Genomic DNA, 23,906 nt, shown 5'->3' on the forward strand with positions numbered 1-23,906 from the left:
AAAAAGAGCAGGTCATCCTTTGATGAGAACTTCACTGTGAAGTCATCTTTGAAGGTATTTTAGACTAACATATGATTTGTATTGATTGTCACTCAGTGGAAAGGTCAGTACTGAGAAACAAATGTAGAGAATATATAGTAAAATTAATTGTGTTCTATGTCCTGTCAGAGCAGTATTGGAGTAAAGTTTAAATTGGTATAAAATCTTTATTATTAATGATAGACACATGAAAGTTGAATATGTTATGTATATTGACTTGAAAATATAAAAATGAAATTAAACATAAAAAGTTAACTTTTATTTTAAAAATTTGAATAAAATTTTAAATTTTTTAAATAAAGTAAAATTTCCTCCTAAATCGCACATATATAATATTTTTTGGAATGATAGTAAATGTTATCAGCATGTATATATTCCTACACCATATACAAGCTCCATTGTTGAATATTTGACACATTTTTCAGAGAAAATATATTTGTAAGTCAAACTGAGACCTTCATTTAAAATACATGAAGACAAAATTATAATTTGTATTGGTATTTCAGACTATTTATTAGGGGTCCAAGCAGTTAATTTATGTGTTTATGATGGGGTCCCTTCCTGAGTAACATGCATTTGCTTGTATAGCCTTCAGTAATTGTTTATAAACATAGTTATATGGTATTTAGTGAGAGGATAGTGATTACAACTTTATTCTAGAACCTACTCAAGTTCTCTACTAAATCATTTTAAACTGTCTGAGAATGAAATACAGGTCAAAGGGATAAAATATGCTTTCCCCAGGTATATTTACCCTTGGATGTAAGAAAACAGCAAAATGATAAAGTTGAACACAAAATGCATTCCATTTTATTGTTCAGTTTGGTTAAGATATTGATTGGTGTAGTGCAGCATTGTGGCCTATATGATGTTATGGGAATTCTAATGATCCATCTTGCTTTATGCATTATTAATTACTAATAATATTTGTTATCTGACACCCTAAAGATTACATAAGAAATATTCAAACGGATTATTTGAATTTAACTTTGTACAACTGATCTTAACATGGTTACATGTTCCACATGAACAAATATCCATCCAGTTTAGAATGTTTGGGATCAAAACTTCACATTCAGTATATCATATAGGCTGACATTGTACCTATAGTGAATCTGTAAGGCACATTTCTGGCTGTGTGCACTGAAAATGTTATTTTCATCATGAATATGCCTATGTATGGTAACATATTTAAATTTAGTACTTTGACAGAGTGCGCTATTGAAGCATCAGCTGATATCTGATTCCATTGAATCAATAAGCTTAATAATTGGTAACCAACACTCTTAAAAATACACTATAAATGTTCAAACAGATCATTTGAATTATGTTTGCACATTTGATCTTAACAAGTACATTGTATATGTCCCACATATGCAAATTTCCATCCTTGTTTACATGTTTTGGGGATCAGAATTTCACATTTTGTTGATGATATAGGATTTATTGGTACCTCTAGTTGATCTGTGTGACCACATTTGGTTGTATTCACTTGCAACATCCAAAATTGTTATTTCCCTCATGAATAAGTTTGCATGTAGTAATATATTCTAATTTAGTACATTGTCACTTGACTTTCCTGGATACTGGTATGTACTAATGTTTGCACCAATGATCAAACCTCACCGCCCCAACATTGCCTTAAACTTTATGATACATAGTCTACCTGATTAGTTATTTAACTTGTAAATGGCTAAACATGCTTCTAGAAAACTCATATATATTTTTAGGATGAATTTATCACTTTAATACATGGCCATTGTTTCACATTTCTGAGTGTCACTCTGTCAAGTTTAATATTTTCCCCATGCTTGCAACCTTAATGTTATTTTGAAATCACCATATCTAACACATTGTAACTTCATTTACATAGATCTTACTATTTTCTAGAATTAAGTGAAACATATTGTATCTTTTCAGGTCTAGCCTGGTATCTGGAACAAAGTGTTAGAGTTAAATCAGCTTGGAAGCTCTCCAGTAGTCTGGTGGTAATAGCAAGGTTTCATAAGGGCATGTGCAGTGTACTGCCATAAGTGACCAAGATTAGTTCATATCACCACACTGATATATAGCAACTCAAAGACATGGCTTAGGTCTTCATGAGAGAGATCAGCACTATTTTTCAGTAAGGTAGAGCCTCCCTAGAAACTATTTTCCTATCCCATTGCCACCTTTTGTAGTTATCGACATTGAAATGGAATGCATTTCTGCTATAATACATGGTAGTGGTCTCATCAGAACTTTAAATCTGAATGTGCTATTAGTTGTGGAAACAACTGCCTAAGTACCTGATACAATAAATGTCGAACATAGTACCTGTCATTGTTTCTTTAGTGTGTACACCTATATGCATCTGGACAGACATATTGCAGTTTGCTGCCAAAATCACTATGAGCTATGTTGCTTCACTACCCCTGGGAAAAATGATATCAGTTGTACAGACCCAAAATACCATTTGTTTTAAATACCATTCATTAGTCAACTTTTCTGTCTAAAATTTGTCAAACTGTGTTTTAAAACTTGTATGAAAATTTAAGTTTTCAATAAAATGTAGTTTTTAAAATTTAAATGTTTATTTAATTTGCCATTAAAATTTACTGTATCAATATTTGTAATTTTCAAACATATTTTCAGACAGGACTCATCTTGTATTACAATTAGGTTTTTACTGCATTGAAAAATTCCTATCATTAAGGAAGATATAGCAAATTTAGTTTTGGTTTCTCAAGAGCACTTGGACCAGAACTTGCACCCTGTGGACCACCAGCACTACATACTTTCTGACAGGTGTCACATGTTTTGTTTGCAAAGAAATTTAAAAAGACTTCATGTAAAAGGTTGAAATAGGTATAGCATGCAAATATAAAAGCTTGACTAAAATTGGCGTAAAACATGGGGCCTGTCATGACAGGAATCGGGTTACAATTAATACTTCCAGTTCAGTACCCACGAATGTAGTTCTTGTCTATTTTTAGAACATTTTTTCCTCTCTCATTTTGGTGGTTATAGAAGAGTTTTATTTATGCATTTTTGGTATGGATTTAAAGGTAACTGTTTATTCTTGATAATATGAGCTCAGGGTGTTGTTGTCTGTGTGTATTTCGGCGACAATGCACAGTGAGTAATAAGGCCTTGGTGATGATCCGGAAGTGAAATTTGTGTTCTGTTTACATGCTGCTATGTTGACAGTCCATCATCTAAAAAAGAGCAGGTCATCCTTTGATGAGAACTTCACTGTGAAGTCATCTTTGAAGGTATTTTAGACTAACATATGATTTGTATTGATTGTCACTCAGTGGAAAGGTCAGTACTGAGAAACAAATGTAGAGAATATATAGTAAAATTAATTGTGTTCTATGTCCTGTCAGAGCAGTATTGGAGTAAAGTTTAAATTGGTATAAAATCTTTATTATTAATGATAGACACATGAAAGTTGAATATGTTATGTATATTGACTTGAAAATATAAAAATGAAATTAAACATAAAAAGTTAACTTTTATTTTAAAAATTTGAATAAAATTTTAAATTTTTTAAATAAAGTAAAATTTCCTCCTAAATCGCACATATATAATATTTTTTGGAATGATAGTAAATGTTATCAGCATGTATATATTCCTACACCATATACAAGCTCCATTGTTGAATATTTGACACATTTTTCAGAGAAAATATATTTGTAAGTCAAACTGAGACCTTCATTTAAAATACATGAAGACAAAATTATAATTTGTATTGGTATTTCAGACTATTTATTAGGGGTCCAAGCAGTTAATTTATGTGTTTATGATGGGGTCCCTTCCTGAGTAACATGCATTTGCTTGTATAGCCTTCAGTAATTGTTTATAAACATAGTTATATGGTATTTAGTGAGAGGATAGTGATTACAACTTTATTCTAGAACCTACTCAAGTTCTCTACTAAATCATTTTAAACTGTCTGAGAATGAAATACAGGTCAAAGGGATAAAATATGCTTTCCCCAGGTATATTTACCCTTGGATGTAAGAAAACAGCAAAATGATAAAGTTGAACACAAAATGCATTCCATTTTATTGTTCAGTTTGGTTAAGATATTGATTGGTGTAGTGCAGCATTGTGGCCTATATGATGTTATGGGAATTCTAATGATCCATCTTGCTTTATGCATTATTAATTACTAATAATATTTGTTATCTGACACCCTAAAGATTACATAAGAAATATTCAAACGGATTATTTGAATTTAACTTTGTACAACTGATCTTAACATGGTTACATGTTCCACATGAACAAATATCCATCCAGTTTAGAATGTTTGGGATCAAAACTTCACATTCAGTATATCATATAGGCTGACATTGTACCTATAGTGAATCTGTAAGGCACATTTCTGGCTGTGTGCACTGAAAATGTTATTTTCATCATGAATATGCCTATGTATGGTAACATATTTAAATTTAGTACTTTGACAGAGTGCGCTATTGAAGCATCAGCTGATATCTGATTCCATTGAATCAATAAGCTTAATAATTGGTAACCAACACTCTTAAAAATACACTATAAATGTTCAAACAGATCATTTGAATTATGTTTGCACATTTGATCTTAACAAGTACATTGTATATGTCCCACATATGCAAATTTCCATCCTTGTTTACATGTTTTGGGGATCAGAATTTCACATTTTGTTGATGATATAGGATTTATTGGTACCTCTAGTTGATCTGTGTGACCACATTTGGTTGTATTCACTTGCAACATCCAAAATTGTTATTTCCCTCATGAATAAGTTTGCATGTAGTAATATATTCTAATTTAGTACATTGTCACTTGACTTTCCTGGATACTGGTATGTACTAATGTTTGCACCAATGATCAAACCTCACCGCCCCAACATTGCCTTAAACTTTATGATACATAGTCTACCTGATTAGTTATTTAACTTGTAAATGGCTAAACATGCTTCTAGAAAACTCATATATATTTTTAGGATGAATTTATCACTTTAATACATGGCCATTGTTTCACATTTCTGAGTGTCACTCTGTCAAGTTTAATATTTTCCCCATGCTTGCAACCTTAATGTTATTTTGAAATCACCATATCTAACACATTTTAACTTCATTTACATAGATCTTACTATTTTCTAGAATTAAGTGAAACATATTGTATCTTTTCAGGTCTAGCCTGGTATCTGGAACAAAGTGTTAGAGTTAAATCAGCTTGGAAGCTCTCCAGTAGTCTGGTGGTAATAGCAAGGTTTCATAAGGGCATGTGCAGTGTACTGCCATAAGTGACCAAGATTAGTTCATATCACCACACTGATATATAGCAACTCAAAGACATGGCTTAGGTCTTCATGAGAGAGATCAGCACTATTTTTCAGTAAGGTAGAGCCTCCCTAGAAACTATTTTCCTATCCCATTGCCACCTTTTGTAGTTATCGACATTGAAATGGAATGCATTTCTGCTATAATACATGGTAGTGGTCTCATCAGAACTTTAAATCTGAATGTGCTATTAGTTGTGGAAACAACTGCCTAAGTACCTGATACAATAAATGTCGAACATAGTACCTGTCATTGTTTCTTTAGTGTGTACACCTATATGCATCTGGACAGACATATTGCAGTTTGCTGCCAAAATCACTATGAGCTATGTTGCTTCACTACCCCTGGGAAAAATGATATCAGTTGTACAGACCCAAAATACCATTTGTTTTAAATACCATTCATTAGTCAACTTTTCTGTCTAAAATTTGTCAAACTGTGTTTTAAAACTTGTATGAAAATTTAAGTTTTCAATAAAATGTAGTTTTTAAAATTTAAATGTTTATTTAATTTGCCATTAAAATTTACTGTATCAATATTTGTAATTTTCAAACATATTTTCAGACAGGACTCATCTTGTATTACAATTAGGTTTTTACTGCATTGAAAAAGTCCTATCATTAAGGAAGATATAGCAAATTTAGTTTTGGTTTCTCAAGAGCACTTGGACCAGAACTTGCACCCTGTGGACCACCAGCACTACATACTTTCTGACAGGTGTCACATGTTTTGTTTGCAAAGAAATTTAAAAAGACTTCATGTAAAAGGTTGAAATAGGTATAGCATGCAAATATAAAAGCTTGACTAAAATTGGCGTAAAACATGGGGCCTGTCATGACAGGAATCGGGTTACAATTAATACTTCCAGTTCAGTACCCACGAATGTAGTTCTTGTCTATTTTTAGAACATTTTTTCCTCTCTCATTTTGGTGGTTATAGAAGAGTTTTATTTATGCATTTTTGGTATGGATTTAAAGGTAACTGTTTATTCTTGATAATATGAGCTCAGGGTGTTGTTGTCTGTGTGTATTTCGGCGACAATGCACAGTGAGTAATAAGGCCTTGGTGATGATCCGGAAGTGAAATTTGTGTTCTGTTTACATGCTGCTATGTTGACAGTCCATCATCTAAAAAAGAGCAGGTCATCCTTTGATGAGAACTTCACTGTGAAGTCATCTTTGAAGGTATTTTAGACTAACATATGATTTGTATTGATTGTCACTCAGTGGAAAGGTCAGTACTGAGAAACAAATGTAGAGAATATATAGTAAAATTAATTGTGTTCTATGTCCTGTCAGAGCAGTATTGGAGTAAAGTTTAAATTGGTATAAAATCTTTATTATTAATGATAGACACATGAAAGTTGAATATGTTATGTATATTGACTTGAAAATATAAAAATGAAATTAAACATAAAAAGTTAACTTTTATTTTAAAAATTTGAATAAAATTTTAAATTTTTTAAATAAAGTAAAATTTCCTCCTAAATCGCACATATATAATATTTTTTGGAATGATAGTAAATGTTATCAGCATGTATATATTCCTACACCATATACAAGCTCCATTGTTGAATATTTGACACATTTTTCAGAGAAAATATATTTGTAAGTCAAACTGAGACCTTCATTTAAAATACATGAAGACAAAATTATAATTTGTATTGGTATTTCAGACTATTTATTAGGGGTCCAAGCAGTTAATTTATGTGTTTATGATGGGGTCCCTTCCTGAGTAACATGCATTTGCTTGTATAGCCTTCAGTAATTGTTTATAAACATAGTTATATGGTATTTAGTGAGAGGATAGTGATTACAACTTTATTCTAGAACCTACTCAAGTTCTCTACTAAATCATTTTAAACTGTCTGAGAATGAAATACAGGTCAAAGGGATAAAATATGCTTTCCCCAGGTATATTTACCCTTGGATGTAAGAAAACAGCAAAATGATAAAGTTGAACACAAAATGCATTCCATTTTATTGTTCAGTTTGGTTAAGATATTGATTGGTGTAGTGCAGCATTGTGGCCTATATGATGTTATGGGAATTCTAATGATCCATCTTGCTTTATGCATTATTAATTACTAATAATATTTGTTATCTGACACCCTAAAGATTACATAAGAAATATTCAAACGGATTATTTGAATTTAACTTTGTACAACTGATCTTAACATGGTTACATGTTCCACATGAACAAATATCCATCCAGTTTAGAATGTTTGGGATCAAAACTTCACATTCAGTATATCATATAGGCTGACATTGTACCTATAGTGAATCTGTAAGGCACATTTCTGGCTGTGTGCACTGAAAATGTTATTTTCATCATGAATATGCCTATGTATGGTAACATATTTAAATTTAGTACTTTGACAGAGTGCGCTATTGAAGCATCAGCTGATATCTGATTCCATTGAATCAATAAGCTTAATAATTGGTAACCAACACTCTTAAAAATACACTATAAATGTTCAAACAGATCATTTGAATTATGTTTGCACATTTGATCTTAACAAGTACATTGTATATGTCCCACATATGCAAATTTCCATCCTTGTTTACATGTTTTGGGGATCAGAATTTCACATTTTGTTGATGATATAGGATTTATTGGTACCTCTAGTTGATCTGTGTGACCACATTTGGTTGTATTCACTTGCAACATCCAAAATTGTTATTTCCCTCATGAATAAGTTTGCATGTAGTAATATATTCTAATTTAGTACATTGTCACTTGACTTTCCTGGATACTGGTATGTACTAATGTTTGCACCAATGATCAAACCTCACCGCCCCAACATTGCCTTAAACTTTATGATACATAGTCTACCTGATTAGTTATTTAACTTGTAAATGGCTAAACATGCTTCTAGAAAACTCATATATATTTTTAGGATGAATTTATCACTTTAATACATGGCCATTGTTTCACATTTCTGAGTGTCACTCTGTCAAGTTTAATATTTTCCCCATGCTTGCAACCTTAATGTTATTTTGAAATCACCATATCTAACACATTTTAACTTCATTTACATAGATCTTACTATTTTCTAGAATTAAGTGAAACATATTGTATCTTTTCAGGTCTAGCCTGGTATCTGGAACAAAGTGTTAGAGTTAAATCAGCTTGGAAGCTCTCCAGTAGTCTGGTGGTAATAGCAAGGTTTCATAAGGGCATGTGCAGTGTACTGCCATAAGTGACCAAGATTAGTTCATATCACCACACTGATATATAGCAACTCAAAGACATGGCTTAGGTCTTCATGAGAGAGATCAGCACTATTTTTCAGTAAGGTAGAGCCTCCCTAGAAACTATTTTCCTATCCCATTGCCACCTTTTGTAGTTATCGACATTGAAATGGAATGCATTTCTGCTATAATACATGGTAGTGGTCTCATCAGAACTTTAAATCTGAATGTGCTATTAGTTGTGGAAACAACTGCCTAAGTACCTGATACAATAAATGTCGAACATAGTACCTGTCATTGTTTCTTTAGTGTGTACACCTATATGCATCTGGACAGACATATTGCAGTTTGCTGCCAAAATCACTATGAGCTATGTTGCTTCACTACCCCTGGGAAAAATGATATCAGTTGTACAGACCCAAAATACCATTTGTTTTAAATACCATTCATTAGTCAACTTTTCTGTCTAAAATTTGTCAAACTGTGTTTTAAAACTTGTATGAAAATTTAAGTTTTCAATAAAATGTAGTTTTTAAAATTTAAATGTTTATTTAATTTGCCATTAAAATTTACTGTATCAATATTTGTAATTTTCAAACATATTTTCAGACAGGACTCATCTTGTATTACAATTAGGTTTTTACTGCATTGAAAAAGTCCTATCATTAAGGAAGATATAGCAAATTTAGTTTTGGTTTCTCAAGAGCACTTGGACCAGAACTTGCACCCTGTGGACCACCAGCACTACATACTTTCTGACAGGTGTCACATGTTTTGTTTGCAAAGAAATTTAAAAAGACTTCATGTAAAAGGTTGAAATAGGTATAGCATGCAAATATAAAAGCTTGACTAAAATTGGCGTAAAACATGGGGCCTGTCATGACAGGAATCGGGTTACAATTAATACTTCCAGTTCAGTACCCACGAATGTAGTTCTTGTCTATTTTTAGAACATTTTTTCCTCTCTCATTTTGGTGGTTATAGAAGAGTTTTATTTATGCATTTTTGGTATGGATTTAAAGGTAACTGTTTATTCTTGATAATATGAGCTCAGGGTGTTGTTGTCTGTGTGTATTTCGGCGACAATGCACAGTGAGTAATAAGGCCTTGGTGATGATCCGGAAGTGAAATTTGTGTTCTGTTTACATGCTGCTATGTTGACAGTCCATCATCTAAAAAAGAGCAGGTCATCCTTTGATGAGAACTTCACTGTGAAGTCATCTTTGAAGGTATTTTAGACTAACATATGATTTGTATTGATTGTCACTCAGTGGAAAGGTCAGTACTGAGAAACAAATGTAGAGAATATATAGTAAAATTAATTGTGTTCTATGTCCTGTCAGAGCAGTATTGGAGTAAAGTTTAAATTGGTATAAAATCTTTATTATTAATGATAGACACATGAAAGTTGAATATGTTATGTATATTGACTTGAAAATATAAAAATGAAATTAAACATAAAAAGTTAACTTTTATTTTAAAAATTTGAATAAAATTTTAAATTTTTTAAATAAAGTAAAATTTCCTCCTAAATCGCACATATATAATATTTTTTGGAATGATAGTAAATGTTATCAGCATGTATATATTCCTACACCATATACAAGCTCCATTGTTGAATATTTGACACATTTTTCAGAGAAAATATATTTGTAAGTCAAACTGAGACCTTCATTTAAAATACATGAAGACAAAATTATAATTTGTATTGGTATTTCAGACTATTTATTAGGGGTCCAAGCAGTTAATTTATGTGTTTATGATGGGGTCCCTTCCTGAGTAACATGCATTTGCTTGTATAGCCTTCAGTAATTGTTTATAAACATAGTTATATGGTATTTAGTGAGAGGATAGTGATTACAACTTTATTCTAGAACCTACTCAAGTTCTCTACTAAATCATTTTAAACTGTCTGAGAATGAAATACAGGTCAAAGGGATAAAATATGCTTTCCCCAGGTATATTTACCCTTGGATGTAAGAAAACAGCAAAATGATAAAGTTGAACACAAAATGCATTCCATTTTATTGTTCAGTTTGGTTAAGATATTGATTGGTGTAGTGCAGCATTGTGGCCTATATGATGTTATGGGAATTCTAATGATCCATCTTGCTTTATGCATTATTAATTACTAATAATATTTGTTATCTGACACCCTAAAGATTACATAAGAAATATTCAAACGGATTATTTGAATTTAACTTTGTACAACTGATCTTAACATGGTTACATGTTCCACATGAACAAATATCCATCCAGTTTAGAATGTTTGGGATCAAAACTTCACATTCAGTATATCATATAGGCTGACATTGTACCTATAGTGAATCTGTAAGGCACATTTCTGGCTGTGTGCACTGAAAATGTTATTTTCATCATGAATATGCCTATGTATGGTAACATATTTAAATTTAGTACTTTGACAGAGTGCGCTATTGAAGCATCAGCTGATATCTGATTCCATTGAATCAATAAGCTTAATAATTGGTAACCAACACTCTTAAAAATACACTATAAATGTTCAAACAGATCATTTGAATTATGTTTGCACATTTGATCTTAACAAGTACATTGTATATGTCCCACATATGCAAATTTCCATCCTTGTTTACATGTTTTGGGGATCAGAATTTCACATTTTGTTGATGATATAGGATTTATTGGTACCTCTAGTTGATCTGTGTGACCACATTTGGTTGTATTCACTTGCAACATCCAAAATTGTTATTTCCCTCATGAATAAGTTTGCATGTAGTAATATATTCTAATTTAGTACATTGTCACTTGACTTTCCTGGATACTGGTATGTACTAATGTTTGCACCAATGATCAAACCTCACCGCCCCAACATTGCCTTAAACTTTATGATACATAGTCTACCTGATTAGTTATTTAACTTGTAAATGGCTAAACATGCTTCTAGAAAACTCATATATATTTTTAGGATGAATTTATCACTTTAATACATGGCCATTGTTTCACATTTCTGAGTGTCACTCTGTCAAGTTTAATATTTTCCCCATGCTTGCAACCTTAATGTTATTTTGAAATCACCATATCTAACACATTTTAACTTCATTTACATAGATCTTACTATTTTCTAGAATTAAGTGAAACATATTGTATCTTTTCAGGTCTAGCCTGGTATCTGGAACAAAGTGTTAGAGTTAAATCAGCTTGGAAGCTCTCCAGTAGTCTGGTGGTAATAGCAAGGTTTCATAAGGGCATGTGCAGTGTACTGCCATAAGTGACCAAGATTAGTTCATATCACCACACTGATATATAGCAACTCAAAGACATGGCTTAGGTCTTCATGAGAGAGATCAGCACTATTTTTCAGTAAGGTAGAGCCTCCCTAGAAACTATTTTCCTATCCCATTGCCACCTTTTGTAGTTATCGACATTGAAATGGAATGCATTTCTGCTATAATACATGGTAGTGGTCTCATCAGAACTTTAAATCTGAATGTGCTATTAGTTGTGGAAACAACTGCCTAAGTACCTGATACAATAAATGTCGAACATAGTACCTGTCATTGTTTCTTTAGTGTGTACACCTATATGCATCTGGACAGACATATTGCAGTTTGCTGCCAAAATCACTATGAGCTATGTTGCTTCACTACCCCTGGGAAAAATGATATCAGTTGTACAGACCCAAAATACCATTTGTTTTAAATACCATTCATTAGTCAACTTTTCTGTCTAAAATTTGTCAAACTGTGTTTTAAAACTTGTATGAAAATTTAAGTTTTCAATAAAATGTAGTTTTTAAAATTTAAATGTTTATTTAATTTGCCATTAAAATTTACTGTATCAATATTTGTAATTTTCAAACATATTTTCAGACAGGACTCATCTTGTATTACAATTAGGTTTTTACTGCATTGAAAACTTCCTATAATTAAGGAAGATATAGCAAATTTAGTTTTGGTTTCTCAAGAGCACTTGGACCAGAACTTGCACCCTGTGGACCACCAGCACTACATACTTTCTGACAGGTGTCACATGTTTTGTTTGCAAAGAAATTTAAAAAGACTTCATGTAAAAGGTTGAAATAGGTATAGCATGCAAATATAAAAGCTTGACTAAAATTGGCGTAAAACATGGGGCCTGTCATGACAGGAATCGGGTTACAATTAATACTTCCAGTTCAGTACCCACGAATGTAGTTCTTGTCTATTTTTAGAACATTTTTTCCTCTCTCATTTTGGTGGTTATAGAAGAGTTTTATTTATGCATTTTTGGTATGGATTTAAAGGTAACTGTTTATTCTTGATAATATGAGCTCAGGGTGTTGTTGTCTGTGTGTATTTCGGCGACAATGCACAGTGAGTAATAAGGCCTTGGTGATGATCCGGAAGTGAAATTTGTGTTCTGTTTACATGCTGCTATGTTGACAGTCCATCATCTAAAAAAGAGCAGGTCATCCTTTGATGAGAACTTCACTGTGAAGTCATCTTTGAAGGTATTTTAGACTAACATATGATTTGTATTGATTGTCACTCAGTGGAAAGGTCAGTACTGAGAAACAAATGTAGAGAATATATAGTAAAATTAATTGTGTTCTATGTCCTGTCAGAGCAGTATTGGAGTAAAGTTTAAATTGGTATAAAATCTTTATTATTAATGATAGACACATGAAAGTTGAATATGTTATGTATATTGACTTGAAAATATAAAAATGAAATTAAACATAAAAAGTTAACTTTTATTTTAAAAATTTGAATAAAATTTTAAATTTTTTAAATAAAGTAAAATTTCCTCCTAAATCGCACATATATAATATTTTTTGGAATGATAGTAAATGTTATCAGCATGTATATATTCCTACACCATATACAAGCTCCATTGTTGAATATTTGACACATTTTTCAGAGAAAATATATTTGTAAGTCAAACTGAGACCTTCATTTAAAATACATGAAGACAAAATTATAATTTGTATTGGTATTTCAGACTATTTATTAGGGGTCCAAGCAGTTAATTTATGTGTTTATGATGGGGTCCCTTCCTGAGTAACATGCATTTGCTTGTATAGCCTTCAGTAATTGTTTATAAACATAGTTATATGGTATTTAGTGAGAGGATAGTGATTACAACTTTATTCTAGAACCTACTCAAGTTCTCTACTAAATCATTTTAAACTGTCTGAGAATGAAATACAGGTCAAAGGGATAAAATATGCTTTCCCCAGGTATATTTACCCTTGGATGTAAGAAAACAGCAAAATGATAAAGTTGAACACAAAATGCATTCCATTTTATTGTTCAGTTTGGTTAAGATATTGATTGGTGTAGTGCAGCATTGTGGCCTATATGATGTTATGGGAATTCTAATGATCCATCTTGCTTTATGCATTATTAATTACTAATAATATTTGTTATCTGACACCCTAAAGATTACATAAGAAATATTCAAACGGATTATTTGAATTTAACTTTGTACAACTGATCTTAACATGGTTACATGTTCCACATGAACAAATATCCATCCAGTTTAGAATGTTTGGGATCAAAACTTCACATTCAGTATATCATATAGGCTGACATTGTACCTATAGTGAATCTGTAAGGCACATTTCTGGCTGTGTGCACTGAAAATGTTATTTTCATCATGAATATGCCTATGTATGGTAACATATTTAAATTTAGTACTTTGACAGAGTGCGCTATTGAAGCATCAGCTGATATCTGATTCCATTGAATCAATAAGCTTAATAATTGGTAACCAACACTCTTAAAAATACACTATAAATGTTCAAACAGATCATTTGAATTATGTTTGCACATTTGATCTTAACAAGTACATTGTATATGTCCCACATATGCAAATTTCCATCCTTGTTTACATGTTTTGGGGATCAGAATTTCACATTTTGTTGATGATATAGGATTTATTGGTACCTCTAGTTGATCTGTGTGACCACATTTGGTTGTATTCACTTGCAACATCCAAAATTGTTATTTCCCTCATGAATAAGTTTGCATGTAGTAATATATTCTAATTTAGTACATTGTCACTTGACTTTCCTGGATACTGGTATGTACTAATGTTTGCACCAATGATCAAACCTCACCGCCCCAACATTGCCTTAAACTTTATGATACATAGTCTACCTGATTAGTTATTTAACTTGTAAATGGCTAAACATGCTTCTAGAAAACTCATATATATTTTTAGGATGAATTTATCACTTTAATACATGGCCATTGTTTCACATTTCTGAGTGTCACTCTGTCAAGTTTAATATTTTCCCCATGCTTGCAACCTTAATGTTATTTTGAAATCACCATATCTAACACATTTTAACTTCATTTACATAGATCTTACTATTTTCTAGAATTAAGTGAAACATATTGTATCTTTTCAGGTCTAGCCTGGTATCTGGAACAAAGTGTTAGAGTTAAATCAGCTTGGAAGCTCTCCAGTAGTCTGGTGGTAATAGCAAGGTTTCATAAGGGCATGTGCAGTGTACTGCCATAAGTGACCAAGATTAGTTCATATCACCACACTGATATATAGCAACTCAAAGACATGGCTTAGGTCTTCATGAGAGAGATCAGCACTATTTTTCAGTAAGGTAGAGCCTCCCTAGAAACTATTTTCCTATCCCATTGCCACCTTTTGTAGTTATCGACATTGAAATGGAATGCATTTTTGCTATAATACATGGTAGTGGTCTCATCAGAACTTTAAATCTGAATGTGCTATTAGTTGTGGAAACAACTGCCTAAGTACCTGATACAATAAATGTCGAACATAGTACCTGTCATTGTTTCTTTAGTGTGTACACCTATATGCATCTGGACAGACATATTGCAGTTTGCTGCCAAAATCACTATGAGCTATGTTGCTTCACTACCCCTGGGAAAAATGATATCAGTTGTACAGACCCAAAATACCATTTGTTTTAAATACCATTCATTAGTCAACTTTTCTGTCTAAAATTTGTCAAACTGTGTTTTAAAACTTGTATGAAAATTTAAGTTTTCAATAAAATGTAGTTTTTAAAATTTAAATGTTTATTTAATTTGCCATTAAAATTTACTGTATCAATATTTGTAATTTTCAAACATATTTTCAGACAGGACTCATCTTGTATTACAATTAGGTTTTTACTGCATTGAAAAATTCCTATAATTAAGGAAGATATAGCAAATTTAGTTTTGGTTTCTCAAGAGCACTTGGACCAGAACTTGCACCCTGTGGACCACCAGCACTACATACTTTCTGACAGGTGTCACATGTTTTGTTTGCAAAGAAATTTAAAAAGACTTCATGTAAAAGGTTGAAATAGGTATAGCATGCAAATATAAAAGCTTGACTAAAATTGGCGTAAAACATGGGGCCTGTCATGACAGGAATCGGGTTACAATTAATACTTCCAGTTCAGTACCCACGAAGGTAGTTCTTGTCTATTTTTAGAACATTTTTTCCTCTCTCATTTTGGTGGTTATAGAAGAGTTTTATTTATGCATTTTTGGTAGGGATTTAAAGGTAACTGTTTATTCTTGATAATATGAGCTCAGGGTGTTGTTGTCTGTGTGTATTTCGGCGACAATGCACAGTGAGTAATAAGGCCTTGGTGATGATCCGGAAGTGAAATTTGTGTTCTGTTTACATGCTGCTATGTTGACAGTCCATCATCTAAAAAAGAGCAGGTCATCCTTTGATGAGAACTTCACTGTGAAGTCATCTTTGAAGGTATTTTAGACTAACATATGATTTGTATTGATTGTCACTCAGTGGAAAGGTCAGTACTGAGAAACAAATGTAGAGAATATATAGTAAAATTAATTGTGTTCTATGTCCTGTCAGAGCAGTATTGGAGTAAAGTTTAAATTGGTATAAAATCTTTATTATTAATGATAGACACATGAAAGTTGAATATGTTATGTATATTGACTTGAAAATATAAAAATGAAATTAAACATAAAAAGTTAACTTTTATTTTAAAAATTTGAATAAAATTTTAAATTTTTTAAATAAAGTAAAATTTCCTCCTAAATCGCACATATATAATATTTTTTGGAATGATAGTAAATGTTATCAGCATGTATATATTCCTACACCATATACAAGCTCCATTGTTGAATATTTGACACATTTTTCAGAGAAAATATATTTGTAAGTCAAACTGAGACCTTCATTTAAAATACATGAAGACAAAATTATAATTTGTATTGGTATTTCAGACTATTTATTAGGGGTCCAAGCAGTTAATTTATGTGTTTATGATGGGGTCCCTTCCTGAGTAACATGCATTTGCTTGTATAGCCTTCAGTAATTGTTTATAAACATAGTTATATGGTATTTAGTGAGAGGATAGTGATTACAACTTTATTCTAGAACCTACTCAAGTTCTCTACTAAATCATTTTAAACTGTCTGAGAATGAAATACAGGTCAAAGGGATAAAATATGCTTTCCCCAGGTATATTTACCCTTGGATGTAAGAAAACAGCAAAATGATAAAGTTGAACACAAAATGCATTCCATTTTATTGTTCAGTTTGGTTAAGATATTGATTGGTGTAGTGCAGCATTGTGGCCTATATGATGTTATGGGAATTCTAATGATCCATCTTGCTTTATGCATTATTAATTACTAATAATATTTGTTATCTGACACCCTAAAGATTACATAAGAAATATTCAAACGGATTATTTGAATTTAACTTTGTACAACTGATCTTAACATGGTTACATGTTCCACATGAACAAATATCCATCCAGTTTAGAATGTTTGGGATCAAAACTTCACATTCAGTATATCATATAGGCTGACATTGTACCTATAGTGAATCTGTAAGGCACATTTCTGGCTGTGTGCACTGAAAATGTTATTTTCATCATGAATATGCCTATGTATGGTAACATATTTAAATTTAGTACTTTGACAGAGTGCGCTATTGAAGCATCAGCTGATATCTGATTCCATTGAATCAATAAGCTTAATAATTGGTAACCAACACTCTTAAAAATACACTATAAATGTTCAAACAGATCATTTGAATTATGTTTGCACATTTGATCTTAACAAGTACATTGTATATGTCCCACATATGCAAATTTCCATCCTTGTTTACATGTTTTGGGGATCAGAATTTCACATTTTGTTGATGATATAGGATTTATTGGTACCTCTAGTTGATCTGTGTGACCACATTTGGTTGTATTCACTTGCAACATCCAAAATTGTTATTTCCCTCATGAATAAGTTTGCATGTAGTAATATATTCTAATTTAGTACATTGTCACTTGACTTTCCTGGATACTGGTATGTACTAATGTTTGCACCAATGATCAAACCTCACCGCCCCAACATTGCCTTAAACTTTATGATACATAGTCTACCTGATTAGTTATTTAACTTGTAAATGGCTAAACATGCTTCTAGAAAACTCATATATATTTTTAGGATGAATTTATCACTTTAATACATGGCCATTGTTTCACATTTCTGAGTGTCACTCTGTCAAGTTTAATATTTTCCCCATGCTTGCAACCTTAATGTTATTTTGAAATCACCATATCTAACACATTTTAACTTCATTTACATAGATCTTACTATTTTCTAGAATTAAGTGAAACATATTGTATCTTTTCAGGTCTAGCCTGGTATCTGGAACAAAGTGTTAGAGTTAAATCAGCTTGGAAGCTCTCCAGTAGTCTGGTGGTAATAGCAAGGTTTCATAAGGGCATGTGCAGTGTACTGCCATAAGTGACCAAGATTAGTTCATATCACCACACTGATATATAGCAACTCAAAGACATGGCTTAGGTCTTCATGAGAGAGATCAGCACTATTTTTCAGTAAGGTAGAGCCTCCCTAGAAACTATTTTCCTATCCCATTGCCACCTTTTGTAGTTATCGACATTGAAATGGAATGCATTTTTGCTATAATACATGGTAGTGGTCTCATCAGAACTTTAAATCTGAATGTGCTATTAGTTGTGGAAACAACTGCCTAAGTACCTGATACAATAAATGTCGAACATAGTACCTGTCATTGTTTCTTTAGTGTGTACACCTATATGCATCTGGACAGACATATTGCAGTTTGCTGCCAAAATCACTATGAGCTATGTTGCTTCACTACCCCTGGGAAAAATGATATCAGTTGTACAGACCCAAAATACCATTTGTTTTAAATACCATTCATTAGTCAACTTTTCTGTCTAAAATTTGTCAAACTGTGTTTTAAAACTTGTATGAAAATTTAAGTTTTCAATAAAATGTAGTTTTTAAAATTTAAATGTTTATTTAATTTGCCATTAAAATTTACTGTATCAATATTTGTAATTTTCAAACATATTTTCAGACAGGACTCATCTTGTATTACAATTAGGTTTTTACTGCATTGAAAACTTCCTATAATTAAGGAAGATATAGCAAATTTAGTTTTGGTTTCTCAAGAGCACTTGGACCAGAACTTGCACCCTGTGGACCACCAGCACTACATACTTTCTGACAGGTGTCACATGTTTTGTTTGCAAAGAAATTTAAAAAGACTTCATGTAAAAGGTTGAAATAGGTATAGCATGCAAATATAAAAGCTTGACTAAAATTGGCGTAAAACATGGGGCCTGTCATGACAGGAATCGGGTTACAATTAATACTTCCAGTTCAGTACCCACGAAGGTAGTTCTTGTCTATTTTTAGAACATTTTTTCCTCTCTCATTTTGGTGGTTATAGAAGAGTTTTATTTATGCATTTTTGGTAGGGATTTAAAGGTAACTGTTTATTCTTGATAATATGAGCTCAGGGTGTTGTTGTCTGTGTGTATTTTGGCGACAGTGCACAGTGAGTAATAAGGCCTTGGTGATGATCTGGAAGTGAAATTTGTGTTCTGTTTACATGCTGCTATGTTGACAGTCCAGCATCTAAAAAAGAGCAGGTCAACCTTTGACAAGAACTTCACCATGAAGTCATCTTTTAGATTAACCTATGATTTGCATTGATTGTCACACAGTGGAAAGGTCAGTACTGAGAAACAAATGTAGAGAACATACAGTAAAATTATTTGTGTACTATGTCCATTTGTTGGCTGAGACAGTTTGTCGTTTTGAGTGACACAGTCTGGAACCGGATGTCCATAGTGTGTCGCATGGGTTGGCTGCGTCACAGTTTGTCGTCTTGAGCCACACAGTCTGGAACAGGATATTAGTAGTTTGTCGCTTGAGTTGAATGCGACACTGTGTGTTGTTTTGTTGTTGTTGTTGTTGTTGTTGGGTTTAACTCCATTTTTCAGCACACGATAGGCTATGCATGGCGGCCAGTATTCATGGTGGAGTAAGAACCCGGGAAAAACCACTGACCTACGAGAAGTTACTGGCAAGCTTTCTCACATACCCACATTGGCCGAATCCTAGACTCGAACCCACGCAGACAGAGGTGAGATGGTAGTGATCCGTAATGGAGAGCGCTTTAGACCACTCGGCCACTCTGGGCCCTGTGTCGTTTTGTAACAACAAACGTGTCTTAATGACACAACTACTACAAAATGGATGGAATTTGTGATTTCAAAATGATACATGTAATTGCGGTGGAAATTCAATAATGCCCATACTAAATATCCAGTGGATAGCAGATGGCTACGTTGAAGACGACACAGTGACAGTGTCGTTAGCTAAATCCCTCAGTGGGAAATTGTATCTGTTATAACGAGGAAATAAACGTTGAAACAATTTCAGAGAAACCTTATAGTTGTCATTATGAGTACTAAATTTAATGAGTCGATAGTAACTGGTCTACCTTGTTTTAAATTATCTGCTGAGATGACTAGAGACATTTGTTCTGTTTGCTTGGTCTTGAGATCTTTACTGAAGTCCAGTTGAATCACAATTGCCAAAACGGCGGATATCACCCCTATTTATAGGTCTTGGGAACACACTCGGGAAATTCATGACAAAGTTTTCACGAATATGACTAAATATGGAAGAATTCTGAAAGATTAAACTGAGCGCCTCCTAGTGGAAAGCCGAGTGCCCAATACACACAGTAGTAAAAACAGAGCCCGATTTCAAACGACAAAAATAGCAATTATTTCACAATAAATTATACAAAGATTCAACATTGATGATGAACAGTTTCATCACACTGGTGACGAAAAATTATGAACTCATATGAGTATTACCTTCATCCTAGAGAAAAATGGATACAATTGCATATTTCTTTCTCAAAATAGAAGGTAAGTGATAACAGTTTACAATCCTATCATGTACACACTGAGCTTAAAAAATTCAGTACCATTCGTATTCAGCTGAGCTTCCTGATCAATGTAACCGATTAGAATTACAAGTGAAGGACAAGTTTGGGTAGAGATCACATGATTTAATTCATTTATGTAAACGTAGATAAATATATATGATATATTGTTTATTTCAACACAGAGGGCAATATCGATATACATGTTTATTAATGGGTAGTCCGACGTTCGTAACACATTTCACCAGATTATATGGGGAACAAGAAAACTGAGCTCTAACCACTGAAGCCATCGGAGTGGTCGATGCTGATGACGATGATGATGATTTCAATAATGATGCTGATGATGTTGTTGAGTATATATGATTTTGTTTACTTTCAGAGCACTAGGGAAGGTATAAAGTCCTTGACAGTAGCTGCTGAAAGAGAACATCTCTTTATAAAGAACACTGATTTAGACACCACAGTCCATACAAACTTTGAAGGTATCAGACAGGATCCAGGCTCAAATACCATCGTGGCGGCTTACCATATGTCTTCAAAAACTGCTTTTTACATTACTGGTGACGGAGACTGCTTGTTCAACTCCTTTTCCACCTACCTCGTCGGCAACGAATCAAAAAGTATAGAACTCCGTTACAGATGCAGTATCAAACTTGTCCTAAACAAAGACAAAATTCAGAAACATCCCATGTATTCAGGCTTTTTGCTGTGCTCGCCTGACTTTCACGATGAATGTCTGGAATGTCCAACTCTTGGAAAGCCTGTATCAGTTTTTTATATGATGGCCTTATCAAATTTGTTAAATTTGAAAGTAGAATCCGTGTAGCCTGCAGTGAATGGGTCGAAGGATTATAGCTTTGTCAAACTGAATTGTGTATTTACACCGATGTTCTGTGATCCAGAGAAACCAATCATAACCATCATGTGGATAAACACAAATACTGCAAACAAGAACGGCTTCATCAAGAAAAGAAAAGCACTGTGGATTCCCAACCACTTTGTACCCCTGGTATCACTGACTCAAACATCCGAGTGCGTAGAGTTGACATTGGAATATATTGCGATCAATGCCTCACCCAAATCCTCAAAAATGGCGGAAAAGACTCAAAATGAAAGTATCCGTGAAAATCAGTTGGGATCTACAACATGGTTGGAGGAGCCTGCTATGGAAGACATTCAGATTCCACCATCCCAATCAACTTCAGAAATAGAAGACAATCAGAGGGATACGCGCTCACAGCAAATGTATGATTATGAATTAAATGACGATTGCACGTACGTTCCAAATTTATCTACAATACAGGAAGAGTCATCTCCCAAAAAAACAGGAAGAAAATCACTAGATGCTCATGTTCCTGACATAAACTTTGAACAAATACTCAGTTCACAAACAGACATCAGTGCAACTAATTCTGAAAAAGACGATGAATTATACCTTGATGAATTCGTGCCAAGTCCTTTAAAGAAGTTCATGGATCTCAAATCTGTCATGGACGTGATGAAAGATCCAAAGTTTGTTCTACAAGAGATCCCATCTGGAAGAAAAGACGGCATGTATTTTATTATCACTAACGTCGACAACATCATGAAATGTACTTCGGGGAAAAGGTCTGAGTTCTGGGACGACTGTGGCGCTTGGGCCAAGTGTGCATCACCATCCACAACATTTATTGAAAGAAATGGCACTCTCTTGATGATTGTTAAACGGCAAGATGTGTACTGCGTCGAAAGAAACGTCAACAAAAAGCGTATCTACGAGCCATTACAACCACAACCATTAGCAGATGAGATCATACACGTTCACAGAATTTACCAAACCCTAAAGAGCTCTCCGTCAGGACCTGATCAGTTCAAGCGGCGGATAACGTGGTTCCAGAAAGCTGATAATCTCCTATCTGATATTGCCACCAACATCGCGCTTGCCGAATACATTGGAAAATTCTCGTCCCGAACATATCATGCATCCGTGAAACATCCGTCGCAAAACGTCATATACATTAGAACCAAGCCTTACGTTAGAGAAAGATTAACAAACGAACTAGAGCACAAAGGGGTGAAGGAAGTAGAGAGAATGGTACATTCTGAAAGAAATGACGATTACCAGCAACCAAGAGGCGAGAAACAACGCCGAAATATTAAACATTCAATAGCAAGAACACAGCACAGCCCATCCAAATCAGGGAACATCGCCGACTATATTGTTTGCGTGGAAGAAATGACCAAAACAAGCAAATTCGTCCAAACTGTGAAACATATGAATGGCTTACAACACCCAGTCGTGACTCTTTACAACGAACAACAGATCACAGACATTAAGAGGTTCTGCTGTATTGAAGGCGGTAGCGTTCTTGGAATGGACAAGACCTATAACCTTGGTTATTTTCACATGACTCCGACAGTTTTCAAAGACTTATCCGTTATAAAGACATCTACAGATGATCATCCGATTGTGTTCGGCCCAACTTTCATCCATACCAACTCAAGCACCAAGGCATATTCTGCATTCCTCCATGACGTCGCTGACAACTTGACAGACAACCAGCTCCAGTTACTGACTATCGGCACAGATGAGGAATTGGCATTCAAAACCTCTATAAAACGCTGTTTGCCTGGTAGCACACACGTTCTTTGTACTCGTCATCTAAAGCAAAGCGCAAATAGGCAAATGGAAGATATAATTGGGTTTCCATTAAAAGATCGCCTGGAAGTTCTTTATTTCGTGTTTGGCTCAAATGGTCTTGTACAAAATGCAGAATAGGGTGATTTATACATCGAATAATACAATAAGACACAGAGTTGTGATATTTACAAGAATTTTTTCCCCCATAAAAACGGGGGCAGAAAATGGCCCTTATTCAATATTGTCCTTTAAATAGATATTTGCAAACACGTATGTAATTCTTTCATTGAACTAGATTCCAAGACTTGATTCGAGTGACTGGTAATTTGAAACTTATCTCAGTATCCACCGCTGTCAAGTTAATGAAGGAAGGTGTCGTAGAGTCATATGTATCTACATGAGTTTGGAAGTTACTTACCCTGTCTATAATTTAGTATCATGGTCCGATGTCAGAACGTATCAAAAGAGTAAACTGAGGAACTTTTCTTACTTGATGTGATTTGTTTTTCCTTCAGGCTATTGAGTTTT

The sequence above is a fragment of the Sinohyriopsis cumingii genome, chromosome 12 (assembly GCF_028554795.1).
Source record: "Sinohyriopsis cumingii isolate HCF-2022 chromosome 12, ASM2855479v2, whole genome shotgun sequence".
Taxonomy (NCBI): domain Eukaryota; kingdom Metazoa; phylum Mollusca; class Bivalvia; order Unionida; family Unionidae; genus Sinohyriopsis; species Sinohyriopsis cumingii.